This window comes from Rhinoderma darwinii, chromosome 1 (genome assembly GCF_050947455.1).
Source record: "Rhinoderma darwinii isolate aRhiDar2 chromosome 1, aRhiDar2.hap1, whole genome shotgun sequence".
NCBI classification, from domain to species: domain Eukaryota; kingdom Metazoa; phylum Chordata; class Amphibia; order Anura; family Rhinodermatidae; genus Rhinoderma; species Rhinoderma darwinii.
This window is the reverse complement of record NC_134687.1, coordinates 410,366,744-410,389,133: the sequence shown is the minus strand read 5'-3', so window position 1 is coordinate 410,389,133 and position 22,390 is coordinate 410,366,744.

Sequence of the window (22,390 nt, the reverse complement as noted above, 5' to 3'; positions counted from 1 at the left end):
TCGGCACCAGCCGGTGCCGGCTAATATCACCACTTACAGCAAAGCCTGTAACCACTTCAGCCCCTTCAGGCCTCTCCAAAAGATCTCAGCATCCTGAAACCCCAGCGATCGTCCCCCGGGCCGTATGGCTGCTCTCCGCTTAGCCCAGAAAACGAAGGAATGGCCCAGAATCCATACCGATGGTCCGTAACCTAAAAGAAAAGAAAATTAATGCAGCAACAAATCCGGGCGAACGTACCCCGCAAAGCAATCGGAGCGCCAGCGCCCTATCCGACGCACTTACGTATCCGCCAAGCCCAATTCGCTGGCGGTCGTCGCCGCCCCAATGCGAAACGAGTGGGTCCCGAAATCACCCGGGGGGAGGCCCGCAGCCGACAAGGCCTTCTTAAATACTGCAGAGAACTGAAACTTGGTGAGGGGAATGCCATCGATATGCGCAAAAAACTGCGAGCCAGACTTACGCATGCTTAAATAGGAAGCTGCCAGCACGACCGGGCAACCCGCCCCCCCTATCACCCGCAATGACACTCAGCAGCCCCTGCCGAACACGTCTGTTTTGGACCGATGGATCCGGAAACGCAGGCCAGATGACGACAAACTAACGTCCTCAAATAAAAGGCTGCCCACCCGGGAAGCACTGGGCGGAACTAAGTCGGATATTCGCAAAGCGCCAAAAAAGGAAAAAGAAAACGCTGCAGACAACAGGGCCGATTCGAACATAGATGCGCACACACCCGGCAAACAATGCAACAGTTTCAACAAAATAGCAAAAGAAATAGGGCGCCTAGATTCCCTACGCACAGCTGACTTCTTCCACCCCTTAATGGCTTGCAGAATAAGAAAAGATTTTGTGACATCTGGCTACCCATGAAGCTTAAAGAAAAATGACAAACCCAGTAGGCGGCGCTGTGCAACTAACCCCGACACGCCGCGTTCCGACAAACCAGACAAATACTCCATCACATAAGACAAGCGAGGAGCTTCAGGAGGCCCAACGATACATTCCCCCACCATATTTAACCACTCATTCCATGCATTACCGTAGACCGTCCATGTCGATGGGGCGAGTGATGCCCGAACGAACAGCACTAACTGTGATCCAGCAATCTCCATAGCCCAGCCGGGCACTCCATCCCCTCCATGTCTGCCCGCGGGCAGAGCGAACGAAATGCCTGAAAATTAAACCGAGAAAGAGCATCAGCAATTTTATTATCAACACCTGGAACATGGCGAGCCCTGAAGTGGATGTTATGCTGCAAACACCTCAGCAGCAACAACCTGCGCAGAAGTATCACCACAGGGAGAGATGCAGAGGTTAAGTGGTTCACAGCATGCACCATGCTCTCATTGTCTGACCAAAACAACACAGATGAGTTAGCCATAGCCCCACCCCACAGTTCAACTGCTACCATTAATGGAAACATCTCCAAGAGTGTCAGGTTACTACACCAGCCCCTGGCACGCCACACATCCGGCCACGGGGCCGCACACCATGACGTGCCAAAAATAGCCCCGAAACCACAACTACCTGCCGCATCGGTGAACAGTTCAAAATCAACATTGGAAACTGTAGGCGCCCTCCAGCATGTGCGCCTATTATAATCCTCCAGGAATATAGACCAAACTCTCAAATCCGCCCTAACCCCAGATGTAATACGAATCAGGTGGTGAGGAGAAGATACCCCCGCCCTAGACATTGACAGTCGGCGAGAGAAAATTCTACCCATCGGCATAATCCTGCTGGCAAAAACTAATAGACCCGCCAAAGACTGCACTTGCCTCAGTTGCATCTTTTTAACAGACAATGCGAAAACCAACATGGCTTGTAATTTGTCCATTTTGTCAGCAGGCAAACGAAAAACCATCTGTAAGGAGTCAATCTCAATCCCTAAAAACAAAATCACAGTAACGGGACCTTCAGTTTTCTCCAAGGAAAGTGGAACGCCGAAACGACTAGCCAAAAACTGTAAGGAACGGAGTAAAAATTGACAACGCGGTGACGCAGGGGGACCCACAAAGAAAAAATCGTCCAAATAGTGTGTAACGGACGCAGCTCCGGTGTGCTCCCGAAGAACCCATTCAAAAAATGAACTAAGCGCCTCAAAATAAAAACATGAAATGGAACAACCCATGGGAAGGCACATGTCGTAGTAATATTGCCCCTCCAACTGGAACCCCAACAAATGAAAGCAATCTGCATGAACCGGCAACAGCCGAAAAGCCGATTCGTTGTCAGATTTCGCCATGAGGGCCCCCGCCCGGAACTACAAACTAATTCTACTGCCCTATCAAATGAAACATACGATACCGCCGCAATATCCCTGCTAATACCATCGTTAACAGAACTACCCTTGGGATATGACGAGTGATGAATTAAACGAAACTTTCCAGCTTCCTTTTTAGGAACCACGCCGAGAGGCGAAACACGGAGATTAGGAAAAGGCAAATCGGGAAACGGACCGGCCATGCGTGCCAAACTAACTTCCTTACCAACCTTGTCCTTGACAACGGTTGGAAATTCGCTAGCTGACTTCAAATTGTTTGAAAAAGTTGGCACGGGGCTATAAACAAACGGTATGAAAAAACCAAACATGAAACCAGTTCTAAGTAGGGCGGCTTTCCCCACCCTGGGGTACTGATCCAGCCACTGCCACATCGCGCTGACGCGTACTGGGGTCCTCGACTCTACCAAAGTTCTGCGGCTTAGCGGGAGGAGGGGCAACGCACGGCAGCATGACCACCCACGCAGTTGGAGCATTCATGCTTGAATTTGCAAGATCCGTAGAACTTGCAATGCCCCTCATTGAAGAGCCAGCAAGATCCGGACCGGCGCAATGCAGGGCCCCCAACCCCGGGAGAGGAACCTGAAAAGGACCCGGAGGAGGGGGCAGCGGGCTGAAAGGGACGCTGCGACATCATCATACGCAACCACACATCCGTCGCTTTCGTGTCCCAACCTACCTCAGTACGCTGCGCCATTCTACGCCTAAATTCCTCATCATAGCGCCACCATGCGGCGCCCCCGTGGGTCTTATAAGCGCTGAAAATTGTATCTAAGTACACAAACAACTGGAACGACTTCTCAGGGAACTTCTGCGAAACAACACATCCTAACACTGCAAACGCCTGCAACCAGTTATTAAAGGTACGCGCTACTTTCGGTTAGACTGCACCCCCCTCTCAAAACGCCGCTCCTTATCGATAGTCACTGAATCCACTGACACCAAGGACCAAATATCCACATAATCGTTTCTACATATTTTGTCCCTGGTGTCATCAGACAAGTGAGACCCCAGGGGCGCAATACCACAAAAATACGTATACCTAAACGCAGGCAGCACCGGAGTAGACGTAGATGTGGAAGCCTCAACCAAAGACTTCGCCACCGCTGGAACAGGCACACAATCGACCTGTGGCTCGGTACTGCCCGCCAATAAAGATTGTAAAACAGACAGTAAATCAACATTTGAAACATTATTCGTACGCCATGCCCGTAGGCAGTCATACTCACAGGGTCCAGAAGCAGAGGCGGTAGGTAGCGGTGGTGGTTGAAGCACAGGTGCCTCAGGTAAAACCGGTAATACAGCTGAGACAGTTGGTACCACCGAGCGTAAAGGTTCCTCGGGCGTCCGAGCCCTGCTCGTTGAGGCGTGGCCACGTTCAGAGGTGCCACGGTTACGAGAATGGCGACGGGATCGTTTAGAGGAGACGTCCGATGAGCTCTCGGAAGATGAAGTCGCCCTACGCCTGGAGTAGCGGTGACGAGAGCGACGCGAACCATGACGCCGTGAGGAGCGATGGCGCCGCAACCTGGAACGGTACCGAGTTGAACCCTCGCGAGAATGGGACGAACAAGAATCAGAGAATAAGAGCGGTCAGAGGGCAGCACATAAGCCGGGCCCAAATCCTTATGAATAAACACTGGCACGTCAGCGATGGTGGATGCCAGGGTAGAAACAGCAGGAGGAACCTGCTCAGCAGGAAATAAATCCTCCCCACTATCGCAGAGAGAGAATACAGGCTCATTGTCTAGGGGCGGTGGGGACAAATCATGCCATGTGTCCCCTGCCACCTCCTGGTGAACAGTCACACTGCCACCTGCAGCCGCAGGTACAGTAGGAATCACTGGTCTGTGGGAAGGGGGAAGGGGGGCACCCCTGGGTACTTTTGCCAAGCCTGCAGTATTGGTAGCCAGGCTTGCAGTGACATGAGTCGTTTGAACTGTCCCCATGCGGGGCCGGGCTCTACCCATCCCTTTAGGAGCTGACAGGCCAGGAGAGGGGGAAACATAATCCCCCATCACAGCCTCTGAGCTGAGGCCTCGTGTTCCCTGCACAGACGGTGGGGGAGGGGCGGATGCCGACTGATAAGGAAAGTCTACAGGCACCTCATGGCTTTGCACCATGCAGCGCTGACTCACTGTTACAGATGGGGACAGCCTCGTCGGTGGGCGAGAACGGCGAGCAGACCGCCTCACAGGATGCACAGCAGAAGCCAGAGGAGAAGAAGAAGCTGGGCGGCAGGTCTCGTCCAGCAGAGACTGCAGCCAGCCTGGACCCTCTTGGAGCAGGCGACGACAAATTGAATCATCAATGCTGCTCTCTTGCCGGTCAGTACTCTCCCAAGATGTGCTGGAGATTGCAATGTAACAGCCAAAAGAGGCCGAGACCCGGAAGACAGCTCCTTAAATACACTATTCAGGAGGGAAAAAGGAGAAGGACCATAACTCCTCCCCCCGGATGGAGGGGGCTAAGAGCAGCAGCCAGAAGTAATAAACTTATTAACCCCTACCCTTGCTGGGCATACAACAAATAGCTGAATCCCTAGCTGGGGCCCTATTAGTTTTTTACCCACATTACCTGCAGTCAAAGAACCAGCGGTTAAACACCTATGGGTCTACTAGGAAAGTTTGTTGCTACAACAAACTTTCCCGGGAACCGATTGCAGGTGCTGCAGTCGGTTACAAGGAAAAACCGGGGGCCATATAACAGCCCCCGGGTCTGCCATGCACGGCAGCCTATGAGAACCAGCCGGATGCTGGTTCTCATAAGCTTCCTGTCAGTGTGACTCTCAGCGTCACACTGACAGTTTATAATACGTTACACTACCTAGGTAGTGTAATGTATTATAGCAGCGATCAGTGCTGCCAGTCTTCAAGTAAATCAAGTAAAAAGTAAAAAATAAAGTAATAAAAATGTTTTAAAGTGTAAAAACAAGTTATAAAAGTTACAAAACAAAAAATTATTTTTTCCCTATAATAAGTCTTTTATTATAGGAAAAAAATGAAAATGTTAAAAAAAGTACACATATTTGGTATGACCGCGTTCACAACGACCCAAAACTATAATATTATTTTTCCCGCACGGTGAACAGCGCAAAAAAAATAATTAATAAACAATGTCAGAATCACTATTTTTTTGGTCATCAACCCTCCAAAAATATAGAATAAAAAGTGATCAAATAGTCGCATGTACCCTAAAATAGTACCAATAAAAACTACAAGCCGTCCTGCAAAAAACAAGCCCTTACCCAGCTTTTTAGACTGAAAAATAAAAAAGTTATGGCTCTCAGAATATGGTGACACAAAAAAGAAAGTATTTTATCGAAAAGTGATTTTATTGCGCAAATGCCACAAAACATAAAAAACTATATACATCTGGTATCGCCGTTATCGTATCGACCCGCAGAATAAAGTAAATGTTATAGACTGACATTTGTGACGTTATTTTCTATGCAAGTAATTAGTGCTCCAGGTGCCATCTAGTGGCCAGTGTTAGTAATTTCCTCCTTTGTGTAATTTCTTGTTTTCCCCACCCATGAGAAGGTGAAAAGTATTCTGGGAAGAAGAAGGGCAGTCTCTTCTATGTCTGCTCAGAGAGAAGACCATTTTTGATTCATTCCATCCTTCTCGTCCAAGTATAGTCGGTAAGCAGATAGATGGTTTATATTACTGGCTATCAGCAGCCACAGGAATACTGTTAGGACAGTATTCACTCTGTTACATGGGACTGTAATATATCAGTTAGTGTAGTTGTGAAGCTCGGCCTAGCCTCATGGTCGGCCATGTATGGTCCTATACTGTATTTGTACTGCCATACACTGTTCATACTGTACTATAACGGTTATCTCTACTGTTTATTTGTATATAGGCTTAATATATGTCAGCCTGTTACATGTATATGTAGTACATTTATTCAATGTGCCTTGTTCTTATGTATTGCTGTAATCTAATGGCATGTATATTCTTGTTTGTTCCTCAGTTTTACCCTAATCCTATGACCAGTTAATAAAGCTACAGACTTTCAACCAGTCTCATTTATTGGCTAGTAGGAAGGTGTTTAGCTGCCTGTCGAGCTCCACATAGACCCCGGGGGTGCGTGAAGTGGGGGCAGGACAGTAAAACGACTGCTGGAAACAAGAAGGAAAAGATTAAGACTACACTGAGGTCTGCTACTGTCTACGCAGTCACCTGCAAACAGGCAACACGGCGATCTCTACGGTCAAACTATGTCACGAAGCCAGACATCTTCTCTCAAGACAAGATCACGTTAGTTCCTCCAAGGCATCATCTGTTGGCAATGCAGAAGCCATCGCCCGCGCAAAGGCTGAAGCAGCAAAGACACGGGCCACCTTTGCTGAGCAAGAGATGCAACTGAAATTACAACAAGCAGAGAGGGCACAACAACAAGCATCCTTAGAAGCAGAGAGGGCACAACAACAAGCCTCGCTAGACCTGGAAACGGCGCGCCTGGAAGCGACACTTGCAAAGCTCACCATTGAAAAGGAAGCAGCAGCTGCCATAGCTGCAGCAGAAGTCTTAGAAGCAGCCGCATACCCTGACAGTAATCACAGCAGACATAGCAATGTGCTAGGCCTAGAACAGGATCCCAAAGATGAAATACAGCGCACTTCAGAATATGTCCATCAACACTCCGTCAGTAACTCTCAGACTGCACAAGAAACAAAAGAGATCATCAGAGAGCCAAGTCAAACACACCAGATCTTGTGTCAGGAAGCTGACCTCAGACCACAGTTCTGCAAGCAAGAGAATGACACAGCTCAAGTCAACTTCCCTTCTCACCAAAGTACCCAACCTCCATTCCAGTATACAGGAAGTTTCTTCACCCCAAAACGGTATGGCACGGGCGAGCCTGAAGCAGAGACTCCTAACAGGTATGACCACACACCACACTCTCACCATGGCAATGCTCCGCCAACCTGTCTCAGTACTAACCAAGCCACAATAGACTTTGCTAAGTTCTTTGCTCGACGTGAGCTAGTCACCAAGGGACTTGTAAAGTTTAGCGATAGTCCTGAGAACTATAGAGCTTGGCGATCCTCTTTCCAGAATGTTATCAGAGACTTAGACTTGTCATGCAGAGAAGAGTTAGATCTCCTAGTGAAATGGCTTGAAAAGGAATCTGCTGAGCATGCTAAGAGGATCAGGGCCATCAACACAAACTACCCAGAAATAGGTCTTAAGATGATCTGGGACAGACTTGATGAGTGTTATGGCTCGGCAGAGGTGATAGAAAGTGCATTATTCAAAAGAATTGATGACTTCCCTAAAATAGCTAGTAAAGGCTACCAAAAACTTAGGGAACTTAGTGACCTTTTAATGGAACTACAGGTCGCCAAGGCAGAAAGAGATTTATTGGGACTTGCATTCCTTGACACAGCCAGAGGTGTCAACCCTATAATCCAAAAACTTCCCTACAACCTGCAGGAGAAGTGGGTCACACATGGCTCTAGGTACAAGCAAATTCACAACGTACCATTCCCTCCTTTCAGTATGTTTGTGGAATTCATTACACAGCAAGCAAGAATTAGGAATGATCCTAGCTTCGATCTTACACTATCCTGTGCCACTCCTTCTGGTTTCAAGCAGCATAAAACACCAGTGGCAGTTCACAAAACTAATGTTTCTCTTAAAGGTTATCCCTACAGGTCTTCAAGCTCCTCTCACCAAGAGGACAGATTCCAGGATCCCAGTAAGCAGTGTCCCCTGCACAGGAAGCCGCATTCCCTACTGAAATGCAGAGTCTTCAGGGAGAAGTCCATAGAGGACCGCAAAGCCTTCGTCAAAGAAAAAAGATCTGCTACAAATGCTGCTTAGCGACATCACATTTCGCCAAGGACTGTAAGGTCAGTGTAAAATGTACAGAATGTGACAGTACAGATCACAACAAAGCTTTACACTCTGGGCCACCACCATGGACAGATGCAGTAAGTGCCCAGGAGCAGGGCGGAGAGGAAATGAACACTGATACAGAGACACCAGCAGTTACTTCTCAATGTACTGAGGTCTGCAAAGGACTTATAGGTGGCAGGTCCTGTTCAAAAATATGCCTAGTCAGAGTTTACCCAACAGGACACAAAGACAAAGCTATTAAAGTCTATGCAATTCTCGCTGACCAGAGTAACAAGTCTCTAGCCAGATCTACCTTCTTTGAAATTTTCAAAATTAAAGGACCCAGCTCTCCCTACTCCCTAAAGACTTGTGCCGGCACTGTTGAGACGGCGGGGAGGAGAGCTACTGGTTACCAAGTCGAGTCTATAGATGGTTACATATCCTTGCCTTTACCAACTATAATTGTGTGTAACCAGATCCCTGATAACAGGTCTGAAATCCCTACACCAGATGCTGCAAAACACCAACCCCATTTGAGACATATAAGTTATCTCATACCAGAATTAGATCCACAGGCTCAGATAATCCTGCTTCTTGGGAGAGATATTTTACGAGTTCACAAAGCTAGAGATCAAATCAATGGTCCTCACAATGCTCCATATGCCCAGAGACTTGACCTAGGATGGGTGATTATAGGAGATGTTTGTCTAGGAAGTGTGCACAAACCACCCTCAGTTACCAACATGCTTACTAGCACACTAGAGAAGGGACACCCTTCTCTTTTCCAACAATGTCAAAGCAATTTCCTCATAAAAGATCTACCTCACAGCATCCATCTGCCCTGTCCCTTCATAGGCAACTCCTGTGACAACCATGCCTATGACAGAGACCAAGACCACTTAGGATGCACAGTCTTCCAGAGAACAAAGGAAGACAATCAGGTGGCAATGGTACATGAAGATAGACTGTTCTTATCAATAATGGAGCAGGAAATAGTCAAAGATAAATCAAATAGCTGGGTTTCACCACTTCCCTTCAGGTCCAAAAGGCAACGCTTGCCTAACAACCGAGAACACGTCTATAAACGCTTCACTTCCCTTAGACGTAATTTGCAGAGAAAGCCAGATATGAGAGACCACTTCTTTACATTCATGGAAAAAATATTTGAGAATGATCATGCAGAGATAGCTCCTATCTTAAAGGACACAGAGGAGTGCTGGTACCTACCCATATTCGGTGTATACCACCCAAAGAAACCAGGTTAGATAAGAGTGGTATTTGACTCTAGTGCCAAACATGAGGGTGTCTCCTTAATCGATGTCCTCCTGTCAGGTCCAGACCTCAACAACCGACTCCTAGGAGTACTTCTCCGCTTTCGCAGAGACTCTGTTGCATTCATGGCTGACATCCAACAAATGTTCCATTGCTTCCTTGTTAAAGAAGAACGCAGGAACTTCTTAATGTTCTTTTGTTTCAAGGATAACAATCCCTCCAAAGACCCCATAGAGTACCGCATGCGGGTACATATCTTTGGTAACAGTCCTTCCCCTGCAGTGGCTATTTATGGACTCAAACATTCAGCTAAGGAGGGTGAGAAAGAATATGGGTCAGATGTTAGACACTTTGTAGAAAAATACTTTTATGTGGATGATTGCTTAAAATCCCTGCCTACAAATGAGTGCGCAATCAGTCTTCTTAAAAGAGCTCAGGAAATGCTCGCCAGTTCAAACTTGAGATGCCACAATATCGCCTCCAACAGTAAAGAATTGATGGAAGCCTTTCCTTCGCACGACCACTCAAATGATTTAAGGGACTTAGATTTGGGAACTGACACTCTTCCCATGCAACGTAGTCTTGGGCTACCCTGGGACTTAAAGTTTGACACCTTTACCTTCCAAGTCAGCAGGGAGGAAAAGCCCTTTAATCTGAGGGGAGTCCTGTCTGCTATAAACAGCTTGTATGACCCTTTAGGATTTTCAGCTCCTGTCACCATACAAGATAAAGCAATACTCAGAGATTTAACTTGTGATACTTCCGACTGGGATGATCCACTTCCCACTGAAAAGAGAGGTCTGTGGGTAGAGTGGAGGAACTCTCTAGCCACTCTATCTAGTCTACATGCTGCACGTCCATATGCCCCTGTGCCATCTACAGAAGTTCAAATACAAAGACTGTGTGTGTTTTCTGATGCTTCTGTTAAAGCCTAAGAGCTACAAATTCCTACGAACCTGGATACTATGAGTGTTGAAAGATACCTAAGTGAGCGAGGTTGCACTTGGACTTTCAATCCACCCCATTCTTCCCACATGGGTGGAGCTTGGGAAAGAATGATAGGTATAGCACGTAGAATCCTGGACTCCATCTTCCTGCAAGTGGGTACAGCAAGGCTTACCCATGAGTGCTTGACTACTTTCATGGCAGAAGTATCAGCCATCATTAATGCCAGACCTTTAACTCCAGTCTCAAGTGATCCTGGAGATCCAGTAATCTTTACTCCTGTAATGCTGCTTACTCAGAAGACTAGCACTGCTCATGCTCCCGCTGGAGAATTCAGTACCAAAGACCTTTACAAATGTCAATGGAGACAAGTACAAAGCCTTGCCAATACCTTTTGGGATAGGTGGAAAAAGCAATACATCTCCACGCTACAACCAAGGAATAAATGGCAGAACACCAAACCTAACATCAGAACTGGTGATGTTGTGCTTATGAAAGACTGCCAAGCACATAGGAATGAGTGTCCTCTAGGTCTCATTACTAAACGTCCGGAAAGTTGAGGTCAAGGTTCATAATCAGAAGGAGACCAAACTATTTCTCAGACCAGTAACAGAACTTATTTTACTGTTTTCATCTGGGGACTCAGATGGTGGCATCGATTGACGCCAGACGGGGAGTGTGCTGCTCATAGGCGTAATGTTATAGACTGACATTTGTGACTTTATTTTCTATGCAAGTAATTAGTGCTCCAGGTGCCATCTAGTGGCCAGTGTTAGTAATTTCCTCCTTTGTGTAATTTCTTGTTTTCCCCACCCATGAGAAGGTGAAAAGCATTCTGGGAAGAAGAAGGGCAGTCTCTTCTATGTCTGCTCAGAGAGAGGACCATTTTTGATTCATTCCATCCTTCTCGTCCAAGTATAGTCGGTAAGCAGATAGATGGTTTATATTACTGGCTGTCAGCAGCCAGAGGAATACTGTTAGGACAGTATTCACTCTGTTACATGGGACTATAATATATCAGTTAGTGTAGTTGTGAAGCTCGGCCTAGCCTCATGGTCGGCCATGTATGGTCCTATACTGTATTTGTACTGCCATACACTGTTCATACTGTACTATAACTGTTATCTCTACTGTTTATTTGTATATAGGCTTAATATATGTCAGCCTGTTACCTGTATATGTAGTACATTTATTCAATGTGCCTGTAAAGGATCTGCCAGGCACAGCTTCGGGGTTAACGCCCATAGATAATCAGTCTGCACCTTCTATGTCTTTGAGACTGACTCCATCTTCCACCACTCAGGGTGGCAGGCTTAGGAGTGGGAGAACCTATCACAGCCTGGCCAGACGGAGCTAGCTCCCGCCCTCTGTCTATTTATACCTGCCTTTCCTGTTCCTCCGTTGCTTGTGATTCTTCTTGTTTGGTTTCCTGGCCCTGCTGCAGCTTCTTGTACCATTGTCCTTGCTACATATTGACCCCGGCTTGCTGACTACTCTCCTGCTCTGCGTTTGGTACCTCGTATACTCCTGGTTTGACTCGGCTTGTTTACTACTCTTCTGCTCTGCGTTTGGCACCTCGTACTCTCCTGGTTTGACTCGGCTTGTTCACTTCTCTTGTTGCTCACGGTGTTGCCGTGGGCAACTGCCCCTTTCTCCCCCTAGCTCTGTGTTCCCTTGTCTGTTTGTCTGTCGTGCACTTATTGAGCGTAGGGACCGTCGCCCAGTTGTACCCCGTCGCCTAGGGCGGGTCGTTGCAAGTAGGCAGGGACTGAGTGGTGGGTAGATTAGGGCTCACTTGTCTGTCTCCCCACCCCGTCATTACATAATCACAAGCCCATACCTAGTCTACCCTGGTCCCTGACACCACTATGGACCCCCTTGAGACCCTGGCTCAGCAAATGCAGGGTCTCTCCCTACAGGTCCAGGCCCTGGCTCAGAGGGTCAACCAGCCTGATGCTACCATGGTAGTCCCGCTCACCTCACCTCTTGAACCCCACATCAAGTTGCCCGACCGGTTCTCAGGGGACCGGAAGACTTTTCTCTCCTTTCGGGAGAGTTGTAGGCTCTATTTTCGTTTAAAGCCCCACTCCTCAGGTTCTGAGAGCCAGCGGGTGGGTATAATTATGTCCCGGCTCCAGGAAGGGCCCCAAGAATGGGCCTTCTCCTTGGCTCATGACGCCCCTGAACTTTCCTCCGTTGATCTTTTCTTTTCTGCTCTCGGACTCATCTATGACGAGACTGACAAGACTGCTTTTGCCGAGAGTCAGCTGGTGACCTTACGTCAGGGTAAGAGACCTGTTGAGGAGTATTGCTCTGACTTTAGGAAGTGGTGCGTAGCTTCTCGGTGGAATGACCCTGCCTTAAGGTGCCAGTTTAGGTTGGGTCTGTTGAACGCCATGAAAGATCTGCTAGTTAGCTATCCCTCTTCTGGCTCCCTAGACCAGGTTATGGCTTTAGCGGTACGACTTGACCGACATCTCAGGGAACGACGACTTGAACGTCTTGATGTTTTCTCCTCTGACTCCCCCATGATGCCTCCCGAGGTTCCGTTACTTCGTTCCTCCCCGGAAGACTCGGAGGTACCTATGCAACTCGGGGCCTCCGTGTCCCCTCAACAACGTAGAGATTTCCGCAGGAAGAATGGTCTCTGCTTCTACTGTGGGGATGACAAGCATCAAGTGAACAACTGTCCTAAGCGTAAGAATGCAGCCGGAGAACTTCCGCGCCTAAGTGATCATCGGGGAGGTCACTTGGGCGCACAGGTATTTCCCGTAAATATGAAACGTAATAAAATCTTGCTTCCCTTTCAGGTCTCTTTTGGTGGTAGGTCTGCTACCAGCAGTGCCTTCGTGGATTCAGGGTCTTCTGCTAATATCATGTCTGTGGAATTTGCTATGTCTCTAGCTATGCCTTTGATTGATTTGCCTAAACCTGTCCCGGTAGTGGGTATCGACTCCACTCCTCTTGCTAATGGTTATTTTACACAGCATACCCCTGTTTTTGAACTCCTTGTTGGCTCCATGCATTTGGAGCAGTGCTCTGTACTGTTAATGCAGGGATTATCGTGTGATTTGGTTTTAGGCCTTCCCTGGTTGCAGTTGCATAATCCCACGTTTGACTGGAATTCTGGGGACCTTACCAAGTGGGGTAATGAATGCTTGACGTCATGTTTTTCTGTTAATTCTATTTCTCCCCCTGAGGTGGTGAACACGCTACCTGAGTTTGTTCAGGACTTCGCCGATGTTTTCTCTAAGGAGGCCTCCGAAGTGTTACCTCCTCATAGAGAATACGATTGCGCTATCGATTTGGTACCAGGAGCTCAGCTCCCTAAGGGTAGGATATTTAATCTCTCTTGTCCCGAACGTGAAGCCATGAGAATATATATCCAGGAATGCCTGGCCAAGGGTTACATTCGCCCCTCTACTTCTCCGGTAGGTGCTGGCTTCTTCTTCGTAGGGAAGAAGGATGGTGGTCTTAGGCCATGCATTGACTACCGAAGCTTGAATAAGGTCACTGTAAGGAACCAGTATCCTCTTCCTCTGATTCCTGATCTCTTTAATCAGGTTCAGGGGGCCCAATGGTTCTCTAAGATTGATCTACGGGGGGCGTATAACCTTATCCGCATCAAAGAGGGGGATGAGTGGAAGACTGCGTTTAACATGCCCGAAGGTCATTTCGAATACGTCGTCATGCCCTTTGGGTTGTGTAATGCTCCCGCGTTCTTCCAGAATTTCATAAATGAGATTATAAGAGACCACCTGGTGTTATTTCTTGTAGTGTACCTTGATGACATACTTGTGTTTTCCAAGGACTGGTCCTCCCACATTGAGCATGTCAGGAAGGTGTTCCAGGTCCTTCAAGAAAACAAACTGTTTGCAAAGACCGAAAAATGTGTGTTTGGAGTGCAGGAGATACCATTTTTGGGCCAAATCCTCACTCCTCATGAATTCCGCATGGACCCCGCCAAGGTCCAGGCTGTGGCGGAATGGGTCCAACCTGAAGGCGTTACAGTGCTTCCTGGTATTCGCTAATTATTACAGGAGGTTTATTGCTAACTTCTCGGTCATCGCTAAGCCTCTTACGGATTTCACTCGCAAAGGTGCTGATCTCCTCCACTGGCCTCCTGAGGCTGTCCAGGCTTTTGAGGTCCTTAAGAAGTGCTTTATCTCGGCCCCGGTGCTGGTTCAGCCCAACCAAATGGAGCCATTTATCGTGGAGGTTGACGCGTCCGAGGTGGGAGTGGGGGCTGTCTTGTCCCAGGGTACCAGGTCCCTCACCCATCTCCGTCCCTGTGCCTACTTCTCCAGGAAGCTTTTACCCACTGAGAGTAACTATGATATTGGCAACCGCAAACTCTTAGCCATTAAATGGGCATTTGAAGAGTGGCGCCACTTCCTGGAGGGGGCTAGGCACCAGGTAACGGTCCTTACCGACCACAAGAATCTGGTTTTCCTAGAATCTGCCCGGAGGCTAAACCCGAGACAAGCTCGTTGGGCGTTATTTTTTACCAGATTCAACTTTGTGGTAACCTATAGGGCTGGGTCTAAAAATGTTAACCCCTTCCCGACATTTGCCGTACATATACGTCATGGAAAGCATTGACTTCCCGCAAAATGCCGTACATGTACGTCAAATGTTTGGCACCGGCTCAGAAACTGAGTCGGTGCAATCATCACCGGATCTCAGCTGTATCTTACAGCTGACATCCGACTGTAACGGCGGGGACCGAAATTAGCTTCGATCCCCGCCATTAACCCCTTAAGTGCAGCGCTCAAACGCGATCGCTGCACTTAAGGTGTTTGCAGCTCATCGGAGCCCCAGCAATGAAATTGCCGGGGTTCCGGTGGCTGCAAAGGCAACCGGAGGCCTAATACTGGCCTCCCGGTCTGCCTAGCACCGAAGCCGGTCAAGATCCACCCGGCGGCGGAGACTGATCGGCTTCCGTAGCTGCCGGCAAGATGGCGCCGGGTCAGGAGCTGATCCGGCGTCATCGGCGGTGGAAGTCAGCTGTACTGTACAGCTGACATCCACCTGTAACGGCAGGAACCGAAGCTAGCTCCGATCCCTGCCATTAACCCCTTCGATGCAGCAATCGAAAGCGATTGCTGCATCGTAGCGGTTACTAGCAGATCGCCAGCCCTGACAGGCAATCGGGACTGGCGACTGCTGTTATGGCAACACGAGACACAATGGTCTCCTGCTCTGCCATTACGGAAGCCGATTTAGGCCCCGCCGGGAGGCGAAGCCTAATCGGCTTGCTGTAAGTGAATGACTGACAGATCTAATACATTGCACTACATAGGTAGTGCAATGTATTAGAAAAAAAAAAATCTGACCGTTGGACCTTCAAGTCCCCTAGTGGGACTTGAAGAAAAGTGTAAAAAAAGTATAAAAAAGTGCAAAAAATTAAAGTTTGAAAACAATAAAAGTTTCAAGTAATCAAATAAAACACAATCCCCCTTTTACTCTTATCAAGTCCTTTATTATTGAAAAATAATAATAAACCATATTTATTTGGTATCGCCACGACCGTAACGACCTGAGGTATCAAAATATTGTATTATTTATTGCACGCGGTGAACAGCGTAAAAAAAAAACGTTACCAGATTTTCTGTTTTTTAGTCACTTTGCCCTACAAATATTAGAATAAAAAGTGATCAAAAAGTCGCACGTATCCAAAAATGGTACCTATAAAAACTATAGCTCGTCCCGCAAAAAACAAGCCCTCATACACCTCCGTCGACAAAAAAATTAAAACGTTATGGTTCTCACAACTTGGCGACAGAAAAAAACACATTCTTTTTACAAAAGTAATTTTATTGTGCAAAAAGTTGTAAAACATAAAAAAATGCTATAAATTAGGTATCGCCGGAATCGTACCGACCTGCAGAATAAAGTTAACATGTAATTTATAACGCATGGTGAACGCTGTATAAAAAAAACGAAAAAAGCTGTGCCAGAATTGCATTTTTTTGTTTACCTGGCATCCCAAAAAATAGGATAAAAGGTGATCAAAAAGTCACATGTACCCCAAAATGGTACCAATAATAACTACAGCTCGTCCCGCAAAAAAACAGCCCTCATACCACTACGTCTATGAAAAATAAAATTAGTTATGGCTCCAATAAGTCAGGAAATAAAAAAATATGCAGTTGTGCCCGAGGGGAACATTTCTTCAGTTTGAAGAGGCGATTTATCAAGGACCTAAAATTAGGGAACCAGGAAAGGGAGGGCCCAAACATATCCGCTGGAAGCGACGGTGCCCGTATTATACCAGGACAACACTTCCCAGCAAAATTCCTCAAACTACAAAGGTGCAGAGTGTGGACCAAAAGGGGGATAAGAAATTACACCATTTATCAGTGCGACACTGGCCTGTGCGGAAAGGATTGCTTCTCAGCGTAACACACATCTATGGATTATTATTTTTTTTTCATACCACCTGACTATGCCCCTTATATACTCCGCCCGGCTTACATGTACCCCCACATTATAAAACACCAGCAATACTCAAACAAATTTAGTACCAAGCAAAATCCGCTCTCCAAAAGCCAAATGGTGCTCCCTCGGCTCTGAACCCTACAGCGTGCCCAAACAGCAGTTTCCTTCAACATATATGGCATCGTCATACCCGGGAGAACCCTTTTAACAATTTTTGGGGTGTGTGTCTCCAGTGTCATAAGCTTGGCATGACATATTTGCCACTGAATGGCATATCTAGGGAAAAATATACATTTTTAATTTGCACCATCCGCAGTGCATTCATTTATGGAAAAGACCTGTGGGGTGAAAATGCTCACTACACCTCTTAATAAATGCCTTGAGGGGTGCAGTTTCCATAATGGGGTCACTTCTCAGGGGTTTCTTTTTATTATTTAACATCTGAGCCTCTGCAGTTGTGAACCAATACTTTGTAAATCGCCAAATTAGGCCTCCACTCCGCATGGTACTCTTCACTCCTGAGCCCTGTCATATGTCCAGGCAAAAGATTAGGGCCACATGTAGGGTGTTTCTAAAACCGGGAAACACCACATAATAATTAGAGGGCTGTCTTGTTATGGTGGCACAAGCCGGGCACCACATATTGGCATATCTATGGAAGAAAATCCCATTTTCACTCTGCAACATCGAGTGAACACTAATTTCTACAAAACACCTGCAGGGTTAAAATGCTTACTACACCCCTTGGTAAATGCATTGAGGGGTGTCGTTTCCAAAATGGGGTCACTTCTGGGGGGTTGCCACTGTTTTGGGCCCACAGGCGCCCAGAAACCAATCCAGCAACATCTGCACTCCAAATGGCGGTCCTTTCCTTCTGAGCCCTGCCGTTTGCCCAAACAGCAGTTTATGACCACATATGGGGTATTGCCGTACTCGGGAGAAATTGCTTTACAAATTTTGGGTTCTTTTTTTCCTTTATTTGTTGAGAAAATGAAAAAATTTGCGCTAAAGCTATGTCTTATTGAAGAAAAAGGACTGTTTTTATTTTCACTGCCTAATTCTAATAAATTCTATGAAACATCTGTGGGGTCAAAATGCTTACTACACCCCTAGATGAATTCCTCAAGAGGTGTAGTTTCCTAAATGGAGTCCCTTTTTGGGCGTTTTCATTGTTTTGTCCCCTCAGGGGCTTTGCAAATGTGACCTGGCCTCCGCAAACCATTCCTGCTAAATGTGATCTCAAAAAGCCAAATAGTGCTCTTTCCCTTCTAAGCCCTGCCGTGTGTCCAAACAGCCGTTTATTACCACATGTGGGGTATTGTTTTACTCCGGAGAAATGGCTTTACAAGTTTTGTGGTGCTTTTTCTCCTTCAGTCCTTCTGGAAATGAGAAAAAATTAGCTAAACCTAGATTTTTTTTGAAAAAATGTAGATTATTATTTTCAGGGCCTACTTCCAATATTTTCTGCAAAAAAACTGTGGGGTCAAATCGCTCACTATAGCCCTAGATAATTTCCTCAATGGGTGTAGTCTCCAAAATGGGGTCACTTGTGGGGGGTTTCCACTGTTTTGTCCCCTCAGGGGCTTCGTAAATGTGACATGGCCTCCGCAAACCATTCCTGCTAAATGTGGACTCCAAAAGCCAAATGGCGCTCTTTCCCTTCTAAGCCCTGCCGTGTGTCCAAACAGCCGTTTATTACCACATGTGGGGTATTGTTTTACTCGGGATAAATTGCTTTACAAATTTTACGGTGCTTTTTCTCCTTCAGTCCTTGTGGAAATGAGAATAAATTAGCTAAACCTACATTTTCTTTGAAAAAATTTAGATTATCATTTTCACAGCCTACTTCCAATAATTTATGCAAAAAACCTGTGGGGTCAAAACGCTCACTATACCCCTAGATAATTTCCTCAATGGGTGTAGTTTCCGAAATGGGGTCACTTGTGGGGGGTTTCCACTGTTTTGTCTCCTCAGGGGCTTTGTAAATGTGACATAGCCTCTCAAACCATTCCTGCTAAATTTGAGCTCCAAAAGCCAAACGGCGCTCTTTCCCTTCTAAGCCCTGTCGTGTGTCCAAATATCCATTTATTAGCACATGTGGGGTAGTGTTTTACTCGGGAGAAATTGCTTTACAAATTTTGCGATGCTTTTTCTCCTTTAGTCCTTGTGGAAATGAGAAAAAAAATCGCTAAACCTACATTTTCTTTGAAGAAATGTTGATTTTAATTTTCACGGCCTACTTCCAATAATTTCTGTAAAAAACCTGTGTGGTCAAAATGCTCACTACACCCCTAGATAATTTTCTTGAGGTGTCTAGTTTCCCAGATGGGGTCACTTTTGGGGGATTTTCACTGTTTTGGCACCGCAAGAGCCCTTCAAACCTGACATGGTGCCTAAAATATATTCTAACAAAAATAAGGCCCCAAAATCCACTAGGTGCTCCTTTGCTTCTGAGGCTGATGCTTCAGTCCAGTAGTACGCTACGGCCACATGTGGGATATTTCCTAAAACTGCAGAAACTGGGCAACAAATATTGAGTTGCATTTCTCTGGTAAAATCTTCTGTGTTATAAAAAAAATTGTATTAAAAATTTATTTCTGCAAAAAAATATGAAATTTGTAAATTTCACCTCTACTTTGCTTTAATTCCTGTGAAATGTGTAAAGGGTTAAGACATTTTCTAAATGCTGTTTTGAATACTTTGAGGGGTGAAGTTTTTAAAATGGGGTGACTTTTTGGGGGTTTCTAATATATAAGGCCCTCAAAACCACTTCACAACTGAACTGGCCCCTGTAAAAATAGCCTTTTGAAATTTTCTTGAAAATGTGAGAAATTGCTGCTAAAGTTCTAAGCCTTGTGAGGTCATAGAAAAATAAAAGGATGTTCAAAAAACGATGCCAATCTAAAGTAGACATATGGGGGATGTTAATTAGCAACATTTTTGTGTGGTATAACTGCCTGTCTTACAAGCAGATACATTTAAATTGAGAAAAATGCTAATTTTTAAATTTTTCACTATATTTTCGTGTTTTTCACAATTAAATACTGAATATATCGACCAAATTTTACCACTATCTTAAAGTCCAATGTGTCACGAGAAAACAATCTCAGAATCGCCCGGATAGGTGAAAGCATTTCAACGTTATTACCACATAAAGTGAAACATGTCAGATTTGAAAAATGAGGCTCTGTCAGGAAGGTCAAAAGTGGCTAAAGAGGGAAGGGGTTAAGGCTGATGCACTGTCACATAGCTTCATGGCCAGCCCTCCTTCGGAGGAAGATCCTGCTTGTATTTTGCCTCCAGGTATAATCATTTCCTCTATTGATTCTGATTTAGTCTCTGAAATTGCAGCTGATCAAGGTTCAGCTCCCGGGAGCCTTCCTGAGAACAAGCTGTTTGTTCCCCTGCAATTCCAGCTAAGGGTACTTAGGGAAAATCATGACTCTGCACTATCTGGCCATCCAGGCATCCTGGGTACCAAGCACCTCATTGCCAGAAACTATTGGTGGCCTGGGTTGCCTAAAGACGTTAAGGCCTACGTCGCCGCTTGTGAAGTTTGTGCTAGGTCCAAGACTCCCAGGTCCCGACCAACGGGCTTACTACGTTCTTTGCCCATTCCCCAGAGACCTTGGACCCATATCTCCATGGATTTTATCACCGATTTGCCTCCATCTCAAGGCAAGTCGGTGGTGTGGGTTGTAGTAGACCGCTTCAGTAAGATGTGCCACTTTGTGCCCCTCAAAAAACTACCCAATGCTAAGACGTTAGCTACCTTGTTTGTCAAACACATCCTGCGTCTCCATGGGGTCCCTGTCAATATTGTTTCTGATAGAGGGGTACAATTTGTTTCATTGTTTTGGAGAGTCTTCTGTAAAAAGTTGGAGATTGATCTGTCCTTCTCCTCTGCCTTCCATCCTGAAACTAATGGCCAAACTGAGAGGACTAATCAGTCTCTAGAACAATATTTAAGGTGTTTTATCTCTAACTGTCAATATGATTGGGTCTCATTCATTCCCCTCGCCGAATTTTCCCTTAATAACCGGGTCAGTAACTCGTCAGGGGTCTCCCCCTTTTTCTGTAATTTTGGGTTTAATCCACGGTTCTCTTCCGTTTCACCTGGTAGTTCCAACAATCCCGAGGTAGAGGTCGTTCATCGAGAACTGTGCATAGTCTGGGCTCAGGTTCAGAAGAACCTAGAGGCGTCCCAGAGCATACAAAAACTCAGGCAGATAGAAAACGTTCTGCTAACCCCTTGTTTATGGTCGGGGATCTGGTGTGGCTATCGTCTAAAAATTTGCGCCTTAAGGTCCCGTCCAAGAAGTTTGCTCCCCGGTTTATAGGGCCGTACAAAGTCATTGAAGTCCTTAATTCTGTCTCCTTCCGACTGCAGTTGCCCCCATCTTTTCGAGTACACGACGTGTTCCATGCCTCCCTCCTTAAACGCTGCTCCCCGTCCTTGGCTCCCTCGAGGAAACCTCCGGTCCCTGTTCTCACCCCTGAGGGGGCAGAATTCGAGGTGGCCAAGATTGTGGACAGCAGGATGGTCCAAGGCTCCCTCCAGTACCTGGTCCATTGGAGAGGATACGGGCCTGAGGAGAGGACTTGGGTACCCGCTCGGGATGTTCACGCTGGGATATTGGTCAGGAGGTTTCACCTTCGTTTCCCCAATAAACCAGGTCCTCTTAGAAAGGGTCCGGTGGCCCCTCATAAAAGGGGGGGTACTGTAAAGGATCTGCCAGGCACAGCTTCGGGGTTAACGCCCATAGATAATCAGTCTGCACCTGCTTCTATGTCTGTGAGACTAACTCCATCTTCCACCACTCAGGGTGGCAGGCTTAGGAGTGGGAGAACCTATCACAGCCTGGCCAGACGGAGCTAGCTCCCGCCCTCTGTCTATTTATACCTGCCTTTCCTGTTCCTCCTTTGCTTGTGATTCTTCTCGTTTGGTTTCCTGGCCCTGCTGCAGCTTCTTGTACCATTGTCCTTGCTTCATATTGACCCCGGCTTGCTGACTACTCTCCTGCTCTGCGTTTGGTACCTCGTATACTCCTGGTTTGACTCGGCTTGTTTACTACTCTTCTGCTCTGCGTTTGGCACCTCGTACTCTCCTGGTTTGACTCGGCTTGTTCACTTCTCTTGTTGCTCACCGTGTTGCCGTGGGCAACTGCCCCTTTCTCCCCCTAGCTCTGTGTACCCTTGTCTGTTTGTCTGTCGTGCACTTATTGAGCGTAGGGACCGTCGCCAAGTTGTACCCCGTCGCCTAGGGCGGGTCGTTGCAAGTAGGCAGGGACTGAGTGGTGGGTAGATTAGCGCTCACTTGTCTGTCTCCCCACCCCCGTCATTACAGTGCCTTGTTCTTATGTATTGCTGTAATCTAATGGCATGTATATTCTTGTTTGTTCCTCAGTTTTACCCTAATCCTATGACCAGTTAATAAAGCTACAGACTTTCAACCAGTCTCATTTATTGGCTAGTAGGAAGGTGTTTAGCTGCCTGTCGAGCTCCACATAGAACCCGGGGGTGCGTGAAGTGGGGGCAGGAAAGCGACATTGGCCACATATCTGCGGATTATTATTTATTTACCGAATTATTATAGCCTTT